General features: G+C 40.1%; 1 protein-coding gene across 10 annotated transcripts in view; it reads right to left on the bottom strand.

The window, feature by feature from the left end:
- LOC123331130 overlaps positions 1 to 21,986 on the bottom strand; it is a 587,693-nt gene that overhangs the window by 549,390 nt on the left and 16,317 nt on the right. Inside the window, exons 2-3 of one of the 10 annotated variants that reach the window (XR_006640461.1) lie at positions 21,441 to 21,655; positions 18,303 to 19,154 (exon numbers count right to left, since the gene is read on the bottom strand). The exons of 8 other annotated variants lie outside the window; for them this stretch is intronic. The gene's annotated coding sequence lies outside the window, so the exon portion shown is untranslated. Of the gene's footprint in view, positions 1 to 18,302; positions 19,155 to 21,440; positions 21,656 to 21,986 lie in introns of those variants that run through there. One more of the 10 variants, XR_006640462.1, reaches the window with a different exon arrangement.

Below are 21,986 nucleotides of genomic sequence, written 5' to 3'. Positions count from 1 at the left end.
AAAAGATACAGACACAGACCATGCCAGCAAAGCCACGCACAAGATGGGAACACGTCATCACAGGGCAAAGACAGCACAGACTCTGCGACTCTGCCGCCCACAAAACCCCAATCAAGAAAATAACTGAGAAAGACTCCATCCAAATATCGCAACCTCAGAAAACCTGAAATCACTGAGATAGAGCAGTGAGGGACTGCATGGAGTTGCATCAAGGATGATGCTATTCTGAGTTAATATAAATGCTAAATAAGGATTCCTGACATTAAGAAAAAAAAGGCACTGCCAGACATACACATTCTCATAATATTTTGAAATTAAATGAACTAAAAGATCAAAACTCAAATTTGGGGCCAAGGAGAAAAGGAGGGAGGGAAGTGTTTTGTTCACAGGGTAGGAAAGGAAGGCAGGGAAATTATACGATATCTTCTTTCCAGACTGAGAGGGAACAGTGTGAAGACTGTTGCCATGCAGAGAGTCATTTTTATTTCCATATTAAAGAAATACATGCGCAATTAGGAATACAGGGAGAGGGAACGTAACCACTAAGTCCAAAGACCACATATGATACATGGTCCAAGCAGGACCACTTCTGAGAGTGAAAGGGCCCTATTGACCATGATGGGCGCCAAAGGGCCTGTCTGGGGGCTACCGAGGAAGTACGGCTGATCAACCAGAAAGGGGTGGACAAGCCCAGACAAATATCTCAACAGGCAATGTTATTTAACCAACCAAAACCAAAGGACAAGGGCACTCAAAGACACATCAGTGGTGAACACAAAGAATAAAGCATGTTGAGTTTTATACATGATGTGAGCAGAAAAAGCAGCTCCATCCAAAGGCTGTATCATTGCTTTAAAACAAAGAAACAAACAGCAGCTCTTTACCAGAAATATATTTAAAACAAAGTCTTAAATATATACCCACCCAAAGACAAGGGTGGGTGGGCAAAATATTGGGAAAAACCAAAGGAGGCAGGAGTAACAGTGTTGCAAGCCGAGGAGGCAGACTCCAGGTTCAAAGCACTGAACTTGGTAAAGAGCCATCACGTAGTGAGGGGTGAACAGGGCCTGGAGTGAAGGAAATACAGCAGCCTGGAGACGGGAAGCAAAGCCGCAGTTACACAGGCGAAGCAACAACTCAAGTCAACAAGCAGCACTCAGAAAGGACCCAAATCCTGAGGGAAATTTCCGTACATGTTTTCAGAAGTCTGGGATAAATGAGAGGATAGAAAAGGAAGTGGATATTACAGATAAAAAACCTGAACAGGGAAGCAGACTTTAATAGTGTGAGTAACAACCCACCTACTTCTAGGAGGCTGGTGGTTCAGTCGTTAAGTCCGTGTCTGACTCTTGGGATCCCGTGGACTGTAGCCTGCCAGGCTCCTCTGTCCATGGGATTTCCCAGGCAAGAATACTAGAATGGGTAGCCATTTCCTATTCCAGGGGATCTTCCCAACCCAGGGATCAAACCTGCATCTCTTGTGTCTTCTGCATTGCATGCAGGCGGATTCTTTACCCACTGAGCCACCAGGAGTCTACTGAATGTTTAAAATCTAACCCTGTCTTTTGCTACAAAGAACAAGTTAACAAGATACATATCTTCCAGTATACCTTCTTTGGAGGAATGAAAAAAAAGATGAATTCATAATACAAAATGACCAAATATATGAATCAGTTTGATATTTAGAAACTTGTTCCTAACACTGATATTGCAAGAGCTGTGCTCAGAAATGTCCAGTTGTAAGTTCAGTTCAGTCACTCAGTCTTGTCTGACTCATGTGACCCTATGAACTGCAGCACGCCAGGCCTCCCTGTCCTTCACCAACTCCCAGAGTTCACCCAAACCCATGTCCATCGAGTCGATGATGCCATCCAACCATCTCATCCTCTGTCATCCCCTTCTCCTCCTGACCTCAATCTTTCCCAGCATCAGGGTCTTTTCAAATGAGTCAGTTCTTCCCATCAGGTGGCCAAAGTACTGGAGTTTCATCTTCAACATCAGTCCTTCCAATGAATGTTCAGGACTGATTTCCTTTAGGATGGACTGGTTGGATCTCCTTGCAGTCCAATGGACTCTCAAGAGTCTTCTCCAACACCACAGTTCAAAAGCATCCATTCTTTGGCACTCAGCTTTCTTTATAGTCCAACTCTCACATCCAGACATGACTACTGGAAAAACCATAGCCTTGACTAGATGCACCTTTGTTGACAAAGTAATATCTCTGCTTTTTAATATGCTGTCTAGGTTGGTCATAACTTTGCTTCCAAGGAGTAAGCGTCTTTTAATTTCATTGCTGTCCAGTTGTAAAAATCTCCATAATTAAATAATGGCTGAAAATAAAAGCCACTAGCTGGCATGCTAAGAAACAGAAAATAACAAAAAGCATCAGAGACTAAGTATAGCCAGATATACAAACTGGTAACAGACTTTTTTTTTTTTTAACAAATAGAAAAAATAGTGAAGATAAAACGTTGTTTCTTTAAAAAATAAATAAATTTATTTACTTATAAAAGTTCCATAAACTGCATCGAGGAAAAAAAGATGGACTAACATTAAATGAGTAGAATGGTTAAAGTTAGTAACTGGACTAATGATCCATAGTGAGAGACAGCCTCTAGATGGGAAGAAAAGCTCTTCAAAGTACATTGTAGCTGTTTTCAGTGATCATATTAGCGATAATAGTCTCAGAATATTAGATAGATGGAGAGAGAGGAATGCAAATATTGTCATTGAACAATATATCTTGTTATTATATACATACATTTTTTAACAACGTTTAAGTTATAATACTTGTTACTCAGTTTGACTGAGACACTGTTCTCAGTGTTGTTTGTATTAATCTTCACAGCCACCTTAGGTCACTTTTATCTGCATTTGATGGTAAGTAAGCTGAGTCCCCGAGAGGCTAAGTCGTTGCCTGAGGTCTCAGGGTTTCTAAGTGCCAGAACTGGGACTGTCACTCAGATGTGTTCCAGTGGGTGTGATCTTTCCACCTCAATTACAACAAGATGAGTTTATTCTATCAATGTGAGAGTGACTCTAAATGATTCTATAGACATCTCTAAACACTATTGATTCTGGAGCTATTATAACTATTTAAAAACTATAAATACTGCTCTGTTGGAATGGAATTCTAGTAGGGGCAGGCAGAAAACAAATGAAGAATTTGCTTCTATTACCCATACAAATCAATTCTAGGGGCTCAGTATTTCCACTTCTAGTTTAACAGGGAATAGAAAAATCTGATTCCATGCTGGATCTGTTTTATCTTAATCTCTGCTTATCTATGCTTTTGTTACTGTAATCGCTGAAAGGATGCTATCCATAGCTGTAAGCATACACAATGGCCTGCTTCTGGGAACCTGCCCCTCTGCCTTAAACCAAAGTGCTTTTGCTCACTCATAGCAAGACATTCTGACCCTATGCTCAGTCAAACCCGACTCTTCGACCCCAGGGACTGCAGTCTGCCAGGCTCCTCTGCCCATGAAATTTTCCAGGCAAGAAAACTGGAGTGGGTTGCCATTACCTCCTCCAGGGGATGGTCTGCATCCAGGGATAGAATCCACATCTCTTGCATCTCCTGCATTGCAGGCAGATTCTTTACCAATTAGTCAACTGTGAAGCCTTCTGAAACTGCCCAGAAATGGCTACAGAAAGAAGAAATTAACATATCCCCTTCCCAATATGGGCTAAACCAGGAGATATTTTGCAAGACTTATGGCCTTTTTACTTCACTTCCTCACCTCCTCCTGCTCTCCGTAAAAGAAGCTGGCGTCCAGACACCATAAGATGGTACTCTAGGATGCTAGTCCATCATTTTCTCAGACACCCAGCTCCCCGAATGAAGTCACCATTCCTTGCCTCAACACCTCATCTCCCAATTATTGGCCTGGTGTGTGATGAGCAGACCGAGCTTGGATTCGGTAACATAAGTTCCCCTTAGCTTGTGTGCTTGCTCAGTCATGTCTGACTCTTTGCAACCCCATGGACTCTCGCCCACCAGGCTCATTTGTCCATGGGATTCTTGAGGCAAGAATACTGGAGTGGGCTGCCATTTCCTCCTCCAGGGGATCTTCCTGACCCAGGAATGGAACCCGAGTCTCTTGCATCTCCCGTACCGGAAGGCACGTTCTTTACCACTGCACTACCTGTTTGCCGGCTCCTCTTAGCTTGACTCAACTTAAAACAGGGTTCCTCCTGACTGTGAGCCCCTGACCTCTATTTTCTCAGTGCATCTACCTAAGAAATTTTGCATTTGTAAATTGTTTCGCAGCCCCTTTGAGATGTAAATTCTTTAAGAGCCTTTTTCAGGTTTCATCACCCAGGAATCTCTCTCTAGATACCTGGTAAGCCACTCCTTTAAAATTGAATCTTCCATATTTCTGTGGAAGGGGACGAGCCTAATCTTGATAAGGGCCAATTAGCAAACACAGAGGGTCTAACCACCATGACCAGTCTCCAGTCCCCACCCTTCCTGACTTTTCATTTAAAAATCCTCCCCTTTTTTCCAGCAGATCTGAGTTCAGTCTCTCTCCCTTATTGCCACAGTCCTGGATCAAGTCATCTTGGCCTGTTGAACTTACCCAGTACAATTCCTTTGAGACAATAAGATTTAAATTCAGTTCCAATTGGAACTCCAAGTATTGCAGTGGGAATCAAAGTCTTAGGGGATATAATACATCGAGAGAAAAAAAAAAAAATACACAGTGTAAGGATTCAAAATTAAGGGCTATGGAGAACCAAAAGTTTCAAGCCTTAATAAACAGCACTGAAATTTTTTCTAATTTTTACAAAGAATAAAGTAAAATGATCAAATATTTTATGGTTAAAGGTAATTAGTGCTTGAGTATTTTAAAAAACAAGAAGTCTTGTTTAAAAAAATAGGTATATAAGGTTCAAGAGAATTTAAGTTATTTCTCTTGTTAACTTTTTTTTTTTTTTTTTTTTTTTTTTGCTGTTGCTCAGATGGCCTTGGGCCAATGTCACAAAGACGCAGTTAAAATACACATCCCTCCACACACAAACCTGACTCTTGAGAAAGGTTAGCTCAACACCTAGGAATTTCAATTCCTAGTTTCATTATAGAATTAAATCCAATTGCAAGTGTTACTTTTCTGAACACAGAAAAAGAATGTTACCCTAACCCAGAACTGATGCTCATCTTCAGTATTTTGCGACCTTCTCTTTGCAGCACGAGCTAAGGTTCAGGCGCAGGAATTCTGATGGGAACCGACACGCTTGTAGGTGTGGGCAGGTGACCTGAAAGCCCACAACAGCCCGCACTCTCTGATTAAAGCCCGGCATTTGTGTCTCCCTGTTCAGAACAGACCGCATGCTGCCTGGAATTAGAAATATGAAAGACGGGAGGAGCTTCACACTGTGCAGAGAATGTTTCTTGCTCTCCTGTTTCCAAGAGGTGAACCACTCACCAAACTTTATTTAAAACCACTTGAATCATTCACTTGTGAGTTCAGGTCTCAGTACAACCTTTCCACAACTCTCCACCTCCTGCTCCCTCAAACACTTTTATGGCTAACACTTTTCAATTCTATTTAATGGAGAGGCCATTCCGTTTTCTAAAGTATTAAGGGATTTGCTTGTTTTCAACAAAGTGTCACTCATGTAAATTTCACAGCTGTTCTGTGATGTGAGATGATTTGGTATTGATTAAAGAGAACCAAAAAAGTATTTTCATACAATGACTTATTAACCATATAACTAGCCCTTTACCATGGGCCGATAGAGTGAGATATAAACCTTGACTGTGCTTATTCTTTGGTCACCAGGAGTAATAAAAATAACAGTCTGTTCTTTGTGAGACAATCTAGTTTAAGATGAGTGAATTCTTTTTTTTTTTTAATTTAATTTTATTTTTAAACTTTACATAACTGTATTAGTTTTGCCAAATATCAAAATGAATCCGCCACAGGTATACATGTGTTCCCCATCCTGAACCCTCCTCCCTCCTCCCTCCCCATTCCATCCCTCTGGGTCGTCCCAGTGCACCAGCCCCAAGCATCCAGTAATAAGATGAGTGAATTCTGAGTGTCCCATGAAATGACCTAAGAATTCTTCATACTTATATTCATAATCGTACTTTTCATATGATCAGCATCATTGACTGTCATTTGCTCACTGATTATTAGGATAAGAAGTGTCTCACACACTACAAATTTATCTGCTCCATCATTTCACTTTTCTACCTTCTTAGGCTCTCAGCACATCTGTTCGGTTTGTGGCCCCAAGCTGACCTCAGCCTCTCTCTTTGGCCATTCCTGAACTGGAATCTATAGCGGTCTTATATTTAACCGCTTACGGGATTCAATCCACCTAATCCTCTAAGAGCGGGATTACCTATTTTCTCTGCTGCCACATCACACGTGGATGATGGCCTTGGGTATGAGACTCCCATAGGTGTGTCCAGATTCTGAGGAAGATTCTTGGGACTAAGGCCAGGTAAACCACTGAAATAATCCATCACTCTTATCAACATTTACAGCACATTTGTTAAGAGTTACTCAGTATGATTCAGTAAGATTACTACTGATAGTGGTAAGTAATAAATCTATTGAATGCCTTTTATAAGCCAGATACTATACTAAGAGCTTTATATAATTACCATTCTTGTTTCTTGTAGAAACCTTTAGACGAGTCCTGTAATTGCCACTATTCTGATGAGAAAAGTGAAGCTCTGGAATGTTAATAATCTTGGTGAATCAAGCAGCTATTGAAGAGGAGAGTCAGGAATTGAACTCTAGCATTCCAACTCCAGAGACCCAGGCACTTATGCTATTGTTTAGGTGAAAAAGCCTCCAGCATTATTAAACGTGCTTTAGGTTTTGAAATACATGCCAGCTTAAAAAGGTACATTGGAATGCAGATGAGTTAGGGGTAAGAGTGTTGTAGAGATGGTCTTGAACTCAGCCTAATTTACCCAAACAGTAAGTCACTCCCTAGCTATAGCAGTTTATCAGGAACTACGTATTCCTTGCAGCACAGTTCTGATTTGCAATTGTGCAAATGAGAATCGATCCTCATTCATGGCCATCAGTTGGAGGACTTGCGATTATGGTGCTGGTCATGTGAAGAACCTTCTGGATGTTCTCATCTCTCTTCCGGCATCCACTCCGCTTCTCCTGATTCAACTTCTGATACTTGTATGTGGCCACATATAACTGAGTGTTCCTCAGAAATTTCTTCATCTGTTCTGTCTTATGTGTGTGTGTGTGTGTGTGTGTCCTGTTCTGTCTTATGTGTATACGTATGTGTGTGTGTGTGTGTGTGTGTCCTGTTCTGTCTTATGTGTATACGTATGTGTGTGTCTTTTTTTTTAATGGGACTATAGTTTGATTTACAATGTTGTGTTAGTTTCAGGTGTACTGCAAGGTAAACCAGTTACACATACACGTATAGCCACTTTTTTTTTTCCCATATAGGTCATTACAGAGTATAGAGTTCCCTGTGATACACAGTAGGTCCCTATTAGCTATCTGTTCTATATGCAGCGGTTTGCATATGTCAGGCCCAATCTCCCGATTCATCCCTCCCTACTGCTCTGCCTGCCGCTGACTTACCTCCTGCTATCTCCATTATGAAAGCTCTTAGAGAGGAGATGCTAAGGACTTCCATCAGCCTCATGATGGAAGTGTTATGGATTAGGCCAAATGGAACGCTACCCCACTGGGAAATCAAGCAAGCTCTCTTATTTGCTTTTTTTTCCCTCCCAAATTTACCCCTCAAATCTGTCCCCTAAGTATCCAGATTATAACTTTGAATCCCAACTTTAAAATGGGGCTTAGCATACAAATGACCTTCACTGTTAATGACCTACATTTCCAACCACATGGGAAATAAGATTGCACTTACTTCAATTTACTGTCATAAATATAAAAACCAATTTAACACCACGATTTAATATGCACAGAACCAAAACTGTTGTTGAACTCTGTTTTGCCTTGTATAGTAAAGAGGAACTCAAGGAACCTGGGGATAACAGACTTATTATGCCTTCCTGCTCACTGACCCTACATCTTCTTATCAATTTGTCACTTCTGGTCAAGTTTATAAAATTAGCTGCCCCACTCAGTCATAAAAGAAGACCCATGGATAGGTTTCAAGTGGGTCTTGAAATGATATGCAAAATATACATCATATATGCGTATTCACATTTTTGTAGAAACGTTTTTGCTTTTATCAGATTCTCTGAATGACTAGTGACTATAAACAATTAAGGATCACTACAGTGCTTATGGAATAAATGAGAGAAATTTTGAACAGCAACTCACATCAGACAGCAGAAGGTCAACTTAGATAATATACACCTCCTCTAAGCTTTTGAAGGATGTAACCCTTGCTTCTGACACATCACTGCCTTAATATTCTGAAGAGACTCACATTGTAAAACAATTATATCTCTGATAAGCCACAAAAACATACTCTCATAGCATAGACTGTCTCTAAAGAAAATGCACTCCTCTCGTAAAGGAAAGGAAAGAAAGAAAAGCAAACTAACAGAATGGACAGTGGTTAAGTAAATGCTAAAGCGAAGGTTGTCTTTGGGGCAGGTGGCAAAAGTTTCTGCACCTCGGTTAAAACATTACATTTGGGTTGCCTTCTCTAGGATGCCAATACTCACTCAAGATCACTCACAAATCATGAGTTAAAAGTGGCGGGTCAGGCTTCCCTGGTGGCTCAGTGGTAAACAGTCTGCCCGTCAATACAGGAGATGCAGAACTGATCCCTGGTGCAGGAAGGCTCCACGTGCCTCCACTAAGCCTGTGCACCACACGACTGAGCCTGTGCTCTGGAGCCCATGAGCTGTAACTACAGAAGCCAAGCCCCCGCGCCTAGAGCCTGTGCTCCGCAACAAGAGAAGCCACCACAATGAGAAGCCTGAGCATCGCAACTCAAGAGGAGCCCCCACTTTCTGCAACTAGAGAAGATCTACAAAGCAATGAAGACCCAGCACAGCCCTAAATAAGTAAATAAAAATTAAAGAAAAAAACAACAAGAGTGTGGGTCAAAAGATAAACAGGAATGACACAGGATCCAACAAGATTTTCTTTTTTTCTGGAAGAAAACAACCCAATTTTATTCCACAAGTTAAGAATGAATTAAATAAAATCTGATCAGCCAAAACAAAAGCAATAAACAGATTGACTCCCAAGGACTGCAGCCAATAAAAAAGAGGAAATGCATCATCCATATAGCTAGATGAGGAAATAAAGGATAGAATAAAACAAGAAACAAAGAGGTCCTCAAATTATCCAGGCAGAACTGGAAAATAACTGAAAAGAACTTAAGAAATAAAAAAATTGAAAATAAGTTCATTTGTATCATTGTGTTTTTTAGATTCCACATAGAAGTGGTATCATATGATATTTCTCTTTCTCTTAACTTATTTCACTCAGTATGACGATCTCTAGGTTCATCCATGTTGCTTATTTATAAAACAGAAACAGACTAAGGCTTAGAGAAAGAACCTACGGGTACCAGGAGGGAAGGGGGGATGGTGTAAGGAAAGGAGGAGGAAAGGATAGTTAGAGAGTTTGGGATGGACATGTACACACTGCTGTATTTAAGATGGATAACCAACAAGGACCTACAATATAACACAAGGAACTCAGCTCAATATTCTGAAACAGCCTAAATGGAAAAAAAAAATTGAAAAAGAATAGATGCGTGTATATGTGTAATTGAATTCACTTTACCATACACCTGAAACTAACACAACATTGTTAATCAACCACAAATAAAATGTTCGTCGCTCAGTCTTGTGCAACTCCATGGACTACAGCCCGCCAGGCTCCTCTGCACATGGGATTCTCTAGGCAAGAATACTGGAGTGGGTTGCCATTCCCTTCTCCAGGGGATCCTCCTGACCCAGGGGCTGAACTCAGGTCTCCCACATTGCAGGCAGATTCTTTACTGTCTGAGCCAAATCAACTACACTCCAATATAAAATAAAAAGGTTTCTTTAAAACTAAAAATTAAAAGATCTAAAAATAACCTTAGGAGGGATTAATGGATAGACTAAACCAAAAAGAGTATTAATACATATTAAACATAATTAATATTAATTTTAACATTAACATTAAATTATGTTTAATTAATATTGAATAAGTATCCACTGGCTTGATTTTATCCATTTTAATTAATATTAAATATGTTTTGCTCTTAATTTATTAATTTAATTTGAAATTTTATTTTAATTTAATATTTAATTGATATTAAAATGTATTAATTAATACATGTTTCTGAAAGAAAATCACTTGGGTTAAAACACAAACTGATGGAGATAAATTTGGAAGAGTAGTCAAAGAACAAAGAGAATATAATGAAATCATCCAACTTACATCCAATGAGAGCTTTAGGGGAAGAAAAGAGAATAGAGGAAGGAAACTGAAGAACTAGTGCTTGGGAATTTTCCACAACTACAGGTATGACCAGAATCCAGAGGTATATTAGGCACAGCATATAACAAGGAAGGATAAATAAAAAGAACTGTACACCAAGACACGTAGTCATGAAACTTGGGAGCACAAAATAGAGACCTTAAAGCATTCATGGGGAAAATAACATACAAAGAAATGAGACTGGCAACAGTTTCCTCCCACAGCATACTGTTGAGACCAAAATTAGATATAAAGTAAGATATCTTTAAAGAGTCGATAAAGAATAATTGGAAGTCCTCACTAGTGTATCCAGCAAAATGTGGAGGCCAATGAATAAATTATTTTCTGATAAAACTGAGCTAGTCTATTAACTAAAGCACTGGAAAAGTAGAATTTGAATTAGACTCTATAGTTATTTTCTACTTAAAAAAAGATCAGTTTAACAGTTTCTTACAAAACTAAAGATACTCTTACCATAAGATCCAACAACTGTGTGCCCAAGTATTTAACCATTTTTTAAAAAATGTATATCTATAAGAACTACCCTCTAGGCCAAAAGTTGGAAGCAACAAAGATATTCTTAAATAAATGAATGGATAAACTGTGGTATACCCATACAATGGAGTATTATTCAGCAATAAAAATAAATGTGTTATCAAGCTATAAAGGCAAGCATGAACCTTAAACACATATTTAAGTGACAGATCCAATTTAAAGAGATGATATACTATAGGAATCCAGCTACACTACATTCTGGAAAAAGTAAAACACACAATAAAAAGATCAGTGATTCCCAGGAGTTTGGGAGGAAAATGAAGAGTGAATAGTTAAAACATCAGAGAATTTTAGGGGAGGGAAATTATTCTGTCTGATAATGTAATGATGGAGATTCAATATTCAGTCAGTTCAGTCCAGTCGTGTCCGACTCTTTGCAACCCCATGAATTTTAGCACGCCAGGTCTTCCTGTCCATCACCAGCTCCCGGAGTTCACTCAAACTCACGTCCATCGAGTCAGTGATGCCATCTCATCCTCTGTCGTCCCCTTCTCCTTCTGCCCCCAATCCCTCCCAGCATCAGAGTCTTTTCCAATGAGTCAACTCTTCCCATGAGGTGGCCAAAGTACTGGAGTTTCAGCTTTAGCATCAGTCCTTCCAAAGAACACCCAGGGCTGATCTCCTTCAGAATGGACCGGTTGGATCTCCTTGCAGTCCAAGGGACTCTCAAGAGTCTTCTCCAACGCTAAAGTTCAAAAGCATCAATTCTTCGGCGCTCAGCTTTCTTCACAGTCCAACTCTCACATCCATACATGACTACTGGAAAAACCATAGCCTCGACTAGATGGACCTTTGTTGGCAAAGTAATGTATCTGCTTTTCAATATGCTATCTAGGTTGGTCATAACCCTTCTTCCAAGGAGTAAGCGTCTTTTAATTTCAGGGCTGCAATCACCATCTGCAGTGATTTTGGAGCCCCCAAAAATAAAGTCTGACACTGTTTCCACTGTTTCCCCATCTATTTCCCATGAAGTGATGGGACCAGATGCCCTGATCTTTGTTTTCTGAATGTTGAGCTTTAAGCCAACTTTTTCACTCTCCTCATTCACTTTCATCAAGAGGCTTCATTGTTCCTCTTCACTTTCTGCCATAAGGGTGGTGTCATCTGCATATCTGAGGTTATTGATATTTCTCTCAGCAGCCTTGATTCCAGCCTGTGTTTCTTCCAGTCCAGCATTTCTCATGATGTACTCTGCATAGAAGTTAAATAAGCAGGGTGACAATATACAGCCTTGACGTACTCCTTTTCCTATTTGGAACCAGTCTGTTGTTCCATGTCCATTTCTAACTGTTGCTTCCTGACCTGCATATAGGTTTCTCAAGAGGCTGGTCATCCAAACTCATTCTATGAGGCCACCATCACCCTAATACCAAAACCTGACAAAGATCCCACAAAAAAAGAAAACTACAGGCCAATATCACTGATGAACATAGATGCAAAAATCCTTAACAAAATTCTAGCAATCAGAATCCAACAACACATAAAAAGATCATACACCATGACCAAGTGGGCTTTATCCCAGGGATGCAAGGATTCTTCCATATCCTCAAATCAATCAATGTAATACACCACATTAACAAATTGAAAAATAAAAACCATATGATTCTCTCAATAGATGCAGAGAAAGCCTTTGACAAAATTCAACATCCAGTTATGATAAAAACTCTCCAGAAAGCAGGAATAGGAGGAACATACCTCAACATAATAAAAGCTATATATGACAAACCCACAGCAAACATTATCCTCAATGGTGAAAAATTGAAAGCATTTCCTCTAAAGTCAGGAACAAGACAAGGGTGCCCACTTTCACCATTACTATTCAACATAGTTTTGGAAGTTTTGGCTACAGCAATCATAGCAGAAAAAGAAATAAAAGGAATCCAAATTGGAAAAGAAGAAGTAAAGCTCTCACTGTTTGCAGATGACATGATCCTCTACATAGAAAACCCTAAAGACTCCACCAGAAAATTACTAGAACTAATCAATGACTATAGTAAAGTTGCAGGATATAAAATCAACACACAGAAATCCCTTGCATTCCTATACACTAATAATGAGAAAACAGAAAGAGAAATTAAGGAAACAATTCCATTCACCATTGCAACGGAAAGAATAAAATACTTAGGAATAGATCTACCTAAAGAAACTAAAGACCTATATATAGAAAACTATAAAACACTGGTGAAAGAAATCAAAGAGGACACTAACAGATGGAGAAATATACCATGTTCATGGATTGGAAGAATCAATATAGTGAAAATGAGTATACTACCCAAAGCAATCTATAGATTCAATGCAATCCCTATCAAGCTACCAACAGTATTCTTCACAGAGCTAGAACAAATAATTTCACAATTTGTATGGAAATACAAAAAACCTCGAATAGCCAAAGCGATCTTGAGAAAGAAGAATGGAACTGGAGGAATCAACCTGCCTGACTTCAGGCTCTACTACAAAGCCACAGTTATCAAGACAGTATGCAACTGGCACAAAGACAGAAATATAGATGAATGGAACAAAATAGAAAGCCCAGAGATAAATCCACGCACATATGGACACCTTATCTTTGACAAAGGAGGCAAGAATATACAATGGATTAAAGACAATCTCTTCAACAAGTGGTGCTGGGAAATCTGGTCAACCACTTGTAAAAGAATGAAACTAGAACACTTTCTAACACCATACACAAAAATAAACTCAAAATGGATTAAAGATCTAAACGTAAGACCAGAAACTATAAAACTCCTAGAGGAGAACATAGGCAAAACACTCTCTGACATACATCACAGCAGGATCCTCTATGACCCACCTCCCAGAATATTGGAAATAAAAGCAAAAATAAACAAATGGGACCTAATTAACCTTAAAAGCTTCTGCACATCAAAGGAAACTATTAGCAAGGTGAAAAGACAGCCTTCAGAATGGGAGAAGATAATAGCAAATGAAGCAACTGAAAAACAACTAATCTCGAGAATATACAAGCAACTCCTACAGCTCAACTCCAGAAAAATAAATGACCCAATCAAAAAATGGGCCAAAGAACTAGACATTTCTCCAAAGAAGACATACAGATGGCTAACAAACACATAAAAAGATGCTCAACATCACTCATTATCAGAGAAATGCAAATCAAAACCACTATGAGGTACCATTTCACACCAGTCAGAATGGCTGCGATACAAAAGTCTACAAGTAATAAATGCTGGAGAGGGTGTGGAGGAAAGGGAACCTGCTTACACTGTTGGTGGGAATGCAAACTAGTACAGCCACTATGGAGAACAGTGTGGAGATTCCTTAAAAAACTGGAAATAGAACTGCCTTATGATCCAGCAATCTCACTGCTGGGCATACACATTGAGGAAACCAGAAGGGAAAGAGACACGTGTACCCCAATGTTCATCGCAGCACTGTTTATAATAGCCAGGACATGGAAGCAACCTAGATGTCCATCAGCAGATGAATGGATAAGAAAGCTTTGGTACATATACACAATGGAGTATTACTCAGCCATTAAAAAGAATACATTTGAATCAGTTCTAATGAGGTGGATGAAACTGGAGCCTATTATACAGAGTGAAGTAAGCCAGAAAGAAAAACACCAATACAGTATACTAACGCATTTATATGGAATTTAGAAAGATGGTAACAATAACCCTGTGTACAAGACAGCAAAAGAGACACTGATGTATAGAACAGTCTGTTGGACTCTGTGGGAGAGGGAGAGGGTGGGAAGATTTGAGAGAATGGCATTGAAACATGTAAAATATCATGTATGAAACGAGTTGCCAGTCCAGGTTCGATGCACGATACCGGATGCTTGGGGCTGGTGCACTGGGACGACCCAGAGGGATGGTATGGGGAGGGAGGAAGGAGGAGGGTTCAGGATGGGGAACACATGTATACCTGTGGCGGATTCATTTTGATATTTAGCAAAACTAATACAATTATGTAAAGTTTAAAAATAAAATAAAATTTAAAAAAAATAAATGAAATAAGTCAGAGAAAGACAAAAAAAAAAAAAAAGAGGCTGGTCAGGTGCTCTGCTATTCCCATCTCTTTCAGAATTTTCCAGTTTATTGTGATCCACAGTCAAAGGCTTTGGCATAGTCAATAAAGCAGAAATAGATGTTTTTCTGGAACTCTCTTGCTTTTTCAAAAAGGATACTGAAAGAGGAACTCCCCAGGTCAGTAGGTGCCCAATATGCTACTGGAGATCAGTGGAGAAATAACTCCAGAAAGAATGAGGGGATGGAGCCAAAGCAAAAACAATGCCCAGTTGTGGATGTGACTGGTGATAGAAGCAAGGTCTGATGCTGTAAAGAGCAATATTGATAGGAACCTGGAATGTTGGGTCCATGAATCAAGGCAAATTGGAAGTGGTCAAACAGGAGATGGCAAGAGTGAACATCGACATTCTAGAAATCAGCGAACTAAAATGGATTGAAATAGGTGAATTTAACTCAGATTCAATATTACCCACTTGTTAAAACCATAGAACTTTATAGCACAAGGAGTGGTTCTTACTGTAGGCAAGTTTTAAATAAATCACTGAGGAGCTGGAGTGATATCAGGAAGAGATGCAGACTTACAAGAGAATCTACAGGAAATCAACCCTGAATATTTATTGGGGTTGAGTATGAATTCATATTACTGAAGCTCCAACAGTCTTGGAGATGCAAAGAGCTGACTCATTGCAAAAGACCCTGATGCTGGGAAAGACTGAAGGCAAAAGGAGAAGGGGGTGGCAGAGGATGAGATGGTTGAATAGTATCAGCAACTCAATGGATGTATTTGAGCAAACTCCCAGAGATAGAGGAACCTGGCATACTATAGTCCATGGGGGCCACAAAGAATTAGACACTACTTAGCGACTGAATGAGGAGAAGGCAATGGCACCCCACTCCAGTACTCTTGCCTGGCAAATCCCATGGACGGAGGAGCCTGGTAGGCTGCAGTCCATGGGGTCGCTAGGAGTCGGACACGACTGAGCAACGTCACTTTCACTTTTCACTTTCATGCATTGGAGAAGGAAATGGAAACCCACTCCAGTGTTCTTGCCTGGAGAGTCCCAGGGATGGGGGAGCCTGGTGGGCTGCCGTCTATGGGGTTGCACAGAGTTGGACACGACTGAAGTGACTTAGCAGCAGCAGCAGCAGGGACTGAATAAGAATAATTACAAATGTATGAACAACTTCATCAAAGGAGCTGAGATATAAGTAAGGTGGGTAACTTCAGAATGGAGAACCTGGGCAACACTACCTTAACCAGGAGATCAAGGCAAGTGTCAGTGGTAACCATGTTGATGGTACCCTTGATCCTCAGTATCAAAAATGGTCCTTCACCTCTGTAGTCTTCTTTCCCAAAACTCACATGCCCCGAAATCATACGCCTCCCAATAAAGGACATCCTTCAATATACCTAATACTCCTTGAAACTGTCCATCTCATTAAATAAGGAAAGTCTAATAGATGGTCACAGCCAAGAGAAATCTAAGGAGATGACAACTACCTGTGATGTGATACCCTGGAAGGGATCATAGAAAGACATGAGATAAACGTAAAGAATGTGAATGAAGTATGGAGGTTACTACCAATCCATGCAACAAAAGTATCAATATCATACTAATGATGTTAGTAGGGAATACTCTGTGTGGGGTATATGGGAACTCAGAACTATCTATTCAGTGTTTCTGTATTTTTAAAATGGTTTTAGATTTAAAGACTTAAACAATAAATGGACTGGTCAATTCAAAACTGAAACGAAATAGGAACAACCAGTAGGTCAGAGTTGTGCCCCTCCACATCCCTTCACCGTCTCACTGCTTTTACACCAACGACAGACCACTCAGCATCTCAGGATGTGCTATACTGGTTTCCAGTAGTGATGGACCGTGGTCTCAGCTGGTTCAGGGATTTAATCAAGAGGTGTTGCTCTGGACCTCTAGCTTTTGGCTAGGGTGCAAAATGATTCATCCCCAGGTAGGGAAGTACAGATTTCCCTATCTCAATTTTCTGAAGTATGAACCAGCACTGTACCTCAATAGAAAGTTGTGCCAAAGTTTTACTTTAAAAAAATCATAGCTTAAGTATAGGGTGATCCGTGTTTTCTCTATGTATTTGGATTTCAATACATATCAAGGTTAAAATACTTATCACCCACATTGCACACATGAGGAATAGTTTTTCTGAGGTAAATTCTTCACTCTGCTTTATTATCAAAACATGTTTGCCACTCACAGACACATGTGTTTTTGGTTTCTACATACAAGTTGAGCAAGTATGATTCCCAGTATCTGTACATTTGTAATTAAGTTAACCCATTCTCACATTAAAGTTGCCATGCTCATGTTCAAGTGTGTAAAGTGTATTATTCAATATGGGGGGGAGGATAAAATATATCAAGTAAAAAAAAAAAAATCAAGAGGCAAAGCCAACCTTCAGGGAAGAAGTTTTATGCTGCTTAAATACAAAACATGCCCCTTTTTATTATCTTCCCTTGCTTAAAAATATCTTCATCTAATAAAGCAGTCATCTTTTTGTTTAACAATTTCCATTTTTTTCCTGATGATATCATTTAAAGAATTCTATTTAATTTTGTATCCTATTTGTCACAAACCAATAATGGGAATGCAGAAAATGAAAATAGGTCTGTTTTGAGTGCATGTTTTTTTTGAAACTCAACATTACTTATGTTCAGCCTTACAATATATTCATAGGGAAAGGAATGCTTTCAGAAGGCCTCAGAAATAAGTGTTCTATCATCTGTTAAGTGTAAGAGATAGTTTAGGAATGTTATTATAAAATAACCCCCTCCATGCTCTGCTTTCTGACAGCCAATCATGTATAATTACAGTAATTCAGCCATCATAACCTCTTCAAAGAATTTCTGAAAACCATTTAATGTTAAAACATCAAACATATATATCAGTCCTCATCCAGTGTTTTTTTTTTTTTTCTTTTTTGAACTTATTTTGTATTGGGATATAGTCAGTTAACAAGCTTGTGACAGTTTCAGGTGAACAGCAAAGGGACTCCGCCATACATGAACATGTATCCATTCTCCCCCAAGCCCCCAGTGGTTTTGAGTTTCTCCTTTCAGAAACTGCGCTCTGACGAGGTATTTGCCTGTGGACAAGCCTGGGCAAGGAGCCACGCTGTGCAGGGTGGGTGTGGCGCAGGGAGACATGGAGACAGGGACACCCCAGGAAGGATGGTCAGACAGAGGTCACAGTGGACAGGGAGGCAGGCAACCTCAAGCCAGGGGTTTGGACCAGCACAGGTCACAGAGCCAGTAACAGGCCAAAGTCAGCCCTCAGGGTTGAAGGGGTTTTTTCTTTTTTGGTTTTGACTTTTAGAACTTGATAACTCTTTTTTTTTTTTAATAAATTTGATTGTAAATTGATTATGCAAAGGGACATCTCCCACCCCTAAGTGTCTCTCTTGGTATGTGAATTATTTCAAGCTGAAAACAACTAAGGCCCCCAAAAATCTCCAGGAAGCATCTCTGAGTGTCTCACTAACTGCCTACAAGAATTCAAGTGCCAGTTCCTGGAACAGCGGCATCACTACAGCATCAGCCAGTCGTGTGGGCTGACGTGACGGGGAAGCCCAGCAGGACCCGTGGATCTGAGTCCACTGTGTCCCAAGGTCTCTGCCTGGCCCATGAAACATTTATCAAAACATTTGCTTTTCCCTCCCCATGTAAACTGCCTCCCTCCCCCTTGAAGTCTCAAATCTCAGGCCTCAGCATGCCGTGCTCACCTCTCCTCTCCACCGCTAAGTCACAGAGATGTCATTCTAAATTACACTCCAAAGCAGATTCTAAATATTGTTCCACAATCTCCTATTGCCTCTCTGTTCAAACCCACCTTCTTTCTCACAGCCTTCTCATATGCATACAAATAAGTCTTTAACAAACTCCTGGTCCAGCTGGATATTGCTCTCATGGAGCTGAGAGTCTAGGACAGGTGAGCATCAAAGTCCAGGAATTTGTCCTTTATCTATTTAAGGTGATAGGATTTAAGAAAGAAAACTAGCCAAGAGAGGATTTCTTTCTGATCTCATACATGTTTGACTTCTTAGTGTAGGTAGAATCATAAATTGAATGTAGAAATTCTGAACCTGATTTCAGGTTAGACCAAAGCAAAATGTTGAAGGAAACGGAATCATTTCTCTGTTTGGAGGCCGTCTTCAACTTCAGTTGGTTCTTGGCAGTAACAAGTACAACAAAATAAATAGGAAAATAAAAATTATTAGCAATGGAAAAGATAGTGATTATTAGATTACTATTTTCCTACAGAAAAGACCAAAGAGATTAACATGGCTCATTATTAAAGATGTAGGTGCAGACACTTCTTTTTTAAGAAATGGGCAAAAAAAAAAAAAAAAAAAAGAAATGGGCATACTTAGTATAATTCACTTTCAAGTTCTCATTTCCAATAAAACACATAAAATAGTTACTTATAAGACCAGTGTGGAAAATATTAGGTTAACATTATATCAATCATCATTATAGTGATACAGTATTAGTTAAAAGCACTTTTTAAAGCTCTGATACTCAGAAAATGCTGAATTGGTTATCAAGCTATCCTGAGCATTGATGGTTAGGAAACTAATTTCACTAGACCAGCTAATGGGTATTTTGCATTCATTTGAGAAGCCATAGGACAGATAAACAACTCTGCCAGATGTGTGTGTCAGAGTAAGCCTGTGTTGTTTTAGCTGAGCCCAGCATCTCCTCCAGGGCATCCTGGGAGACCCCCTGAGCAGGGCAGGACATGAAATCAGGTGTTGGGCTCAGAGGGAGGACAATTTACTGTGAGCGGTTTTAACTGTCTCAGCAAAAAAAAAAATTCATGAAAGAAAAAAGTTAACCGCCCTCTCCTAGCAGAAGAGGGTGTTAACAACTTCACAAGATAAATGCTTGCCTTTCTTTAGACTTTATATCATTTTTGTGCAGGCTCTGTGAGATTTTAAAACAATTTTCTGCCTCTTTGATATACCTGTAAGCCCCTCTCAAAGAATCACAGATCTCAGGGTGTGGTGGGGGAGTGCCAGGGAGGGGAGGAATAAATCATGATCATTACATACAACTAATTTTTTAGTTTTCAGGTAATGGTGTAAACATTCAAAAAAAAAAAAAAAACTTTGTAGATTTTCCTTTCCCAGCCCTTTTCATTGTTACAGCACTGCTTCGCTACTGTTTCCTAGTTTCATTTTGGGAAACTCTCAGGAAACTGACATCTATCCGACTCTGTAAGCACCGCAGGCAGTCAACTTATCAGACTATTTACATGGCGACAGTAACTGTCCAAATACCTCAAAAAAGCTATCACAAGTCATCATGTCATGCTGCAAGTCTATTTTTTGTGAGGGCATATAGGCAGACATTAAGCAATCCGGCAAGAAAATCACAAGAGATAATAATGCATTTATGTTACTCAGTCTGGCTCAAAATTACAGCTAGCGGTCAGTAATCCCGTGGCTCATTTGGGCAACTTTTTCTGGAACTCTCCAAATGCAGGACTGTACTAGAAGTGGAGTCAACATTCCCACAAATTAATCGCCTTAACATCTTGGAAGATTGGAAACTCACAGTCAAATGAGCTAGTTTTTAAATTGTGTATTGAGTCAGTGACAATTTATCTGTGTATCAATGCAATCTGTCTCCAAATAACCACTCTCCATAGTCTAAATGAGAAGAAATTTTCAATTGATTCAGAAAAAAAATGAGGACATTCTTACATGTTTAAACTTACACTTTATCCTAACATCTTCTTTTCCCTTTTGAATTTACAGAAAGTTATCAAGAAAGAGGGAACTATCCAATCCTTTGTCTGCGTATCACAGAAGAAAGGTAACAATTCACCTGCTAACTATGACAGTAACTATCATATTTATAATGATAATCATCCTTTTCCTATTTCTGAAACTGGACTTATTCTAAAATTTAAAAATAAAATGTCATCTCCATTGTGCTATTCTGACACCAAATTTTTTCCAAGGTATGAAAGTGTCTTCCCAGCTGACAGAATAATTTTTATTTTTTGCTCTTAGACTTTTTTTTTTAAATGTCACAATAGTTTCATTTAGGAGCCTGGCTCCAGACCCAAACCCCACGAGTGATCAATCCTTTAGGCCCAGCCCTTTGCAATGACAAAGGCTCCGCTAGCCCCGCCCACCTCCTCCCCCTCCCCCACCCCCCCCCCCCCCCCCACCCACCCCCCCCCCCACCCCCCCCCCCCCACCCCCACCCACCCCACCCCACCCCCACCCCCACCCACCCCACCCCACCCCCACCCCCCACCAGATCTGGTGCACAGACAACGCACAGCCAGCTCTAGAGGAAGTTTCAGTCAAGGACTCAGCCGTCCACCCTCCAGGCAGCCCTGTGCTCTGTGCCCTGGCATCTCCATGCAGGGGTGGCCGTGGGCCAAGACCCCTCGGATGTGTCTGAGACCCCGTTATGGGAAGCAGGCAGGGGTGGGGGTACCTGGAGACGCCTTTCTCCACTGTGACTCTATAACTCCAAAGTCCTCCTCCCGGCCCTTCCCCTCCACCTTCTTCTGACCTTTGTTCAGGGCTCCCTGGGAAGTTGGGCTTCACAGGGAGGTGTTGTTTTCCCAAGTGGTACCAGTGGTAAAGAATCTGCCTGGCGTTGCAGGAAACACAAGAGATATGGGTTCAATCCATGGGTCGGGAAGATCCCTGGAGGAGGAAAGGCCAACCCACTTCAGTATTCTTGCCTGGAGAATTCCAAGGACAGAAGAGCCTGGAGGGCTACAGTCCGTGGGGTTAGAAAGAGTGGGACATGACTGATGGCACCATCACATTGTGGAGGTGTTTTAGTAGCATTATTTGGAATAATTTTATCGTTTTCACTTATAAAATCTAACTATCTTTTTGTTCTAATGAGACATTTTAAAAACCATAATTGTTTTGATAACTGAAACTTTGGACTTATTGTTTTCAGCTTTTTTCCTTTACTGGATGTCATGTTAATCTTGTTTTCTTTCTTCCATTTTTTTCTTGAAATACC

This window comes from Bubalus bubalis, chromosome 22 (assembly GCF_019923935.1).
Source record: "Bubalus bubalis isolate 160015118507 breed Murrah chromosome 22, NDDB_SH_1, whole genome shotgun sequence".
In the NCBI taxonomy this organism is placed as follows: domain Eukaryota; kingdom Metazoa; phylum Chordata; class Mammalia; order Artiodactyla; family Bovidae; genus Bubalus; species Bubalus bubalis.
Note: the sequence above shows the minus strand (reverse complement) of the source record. Positions and strands in the feature narration are given on the sequence as shown.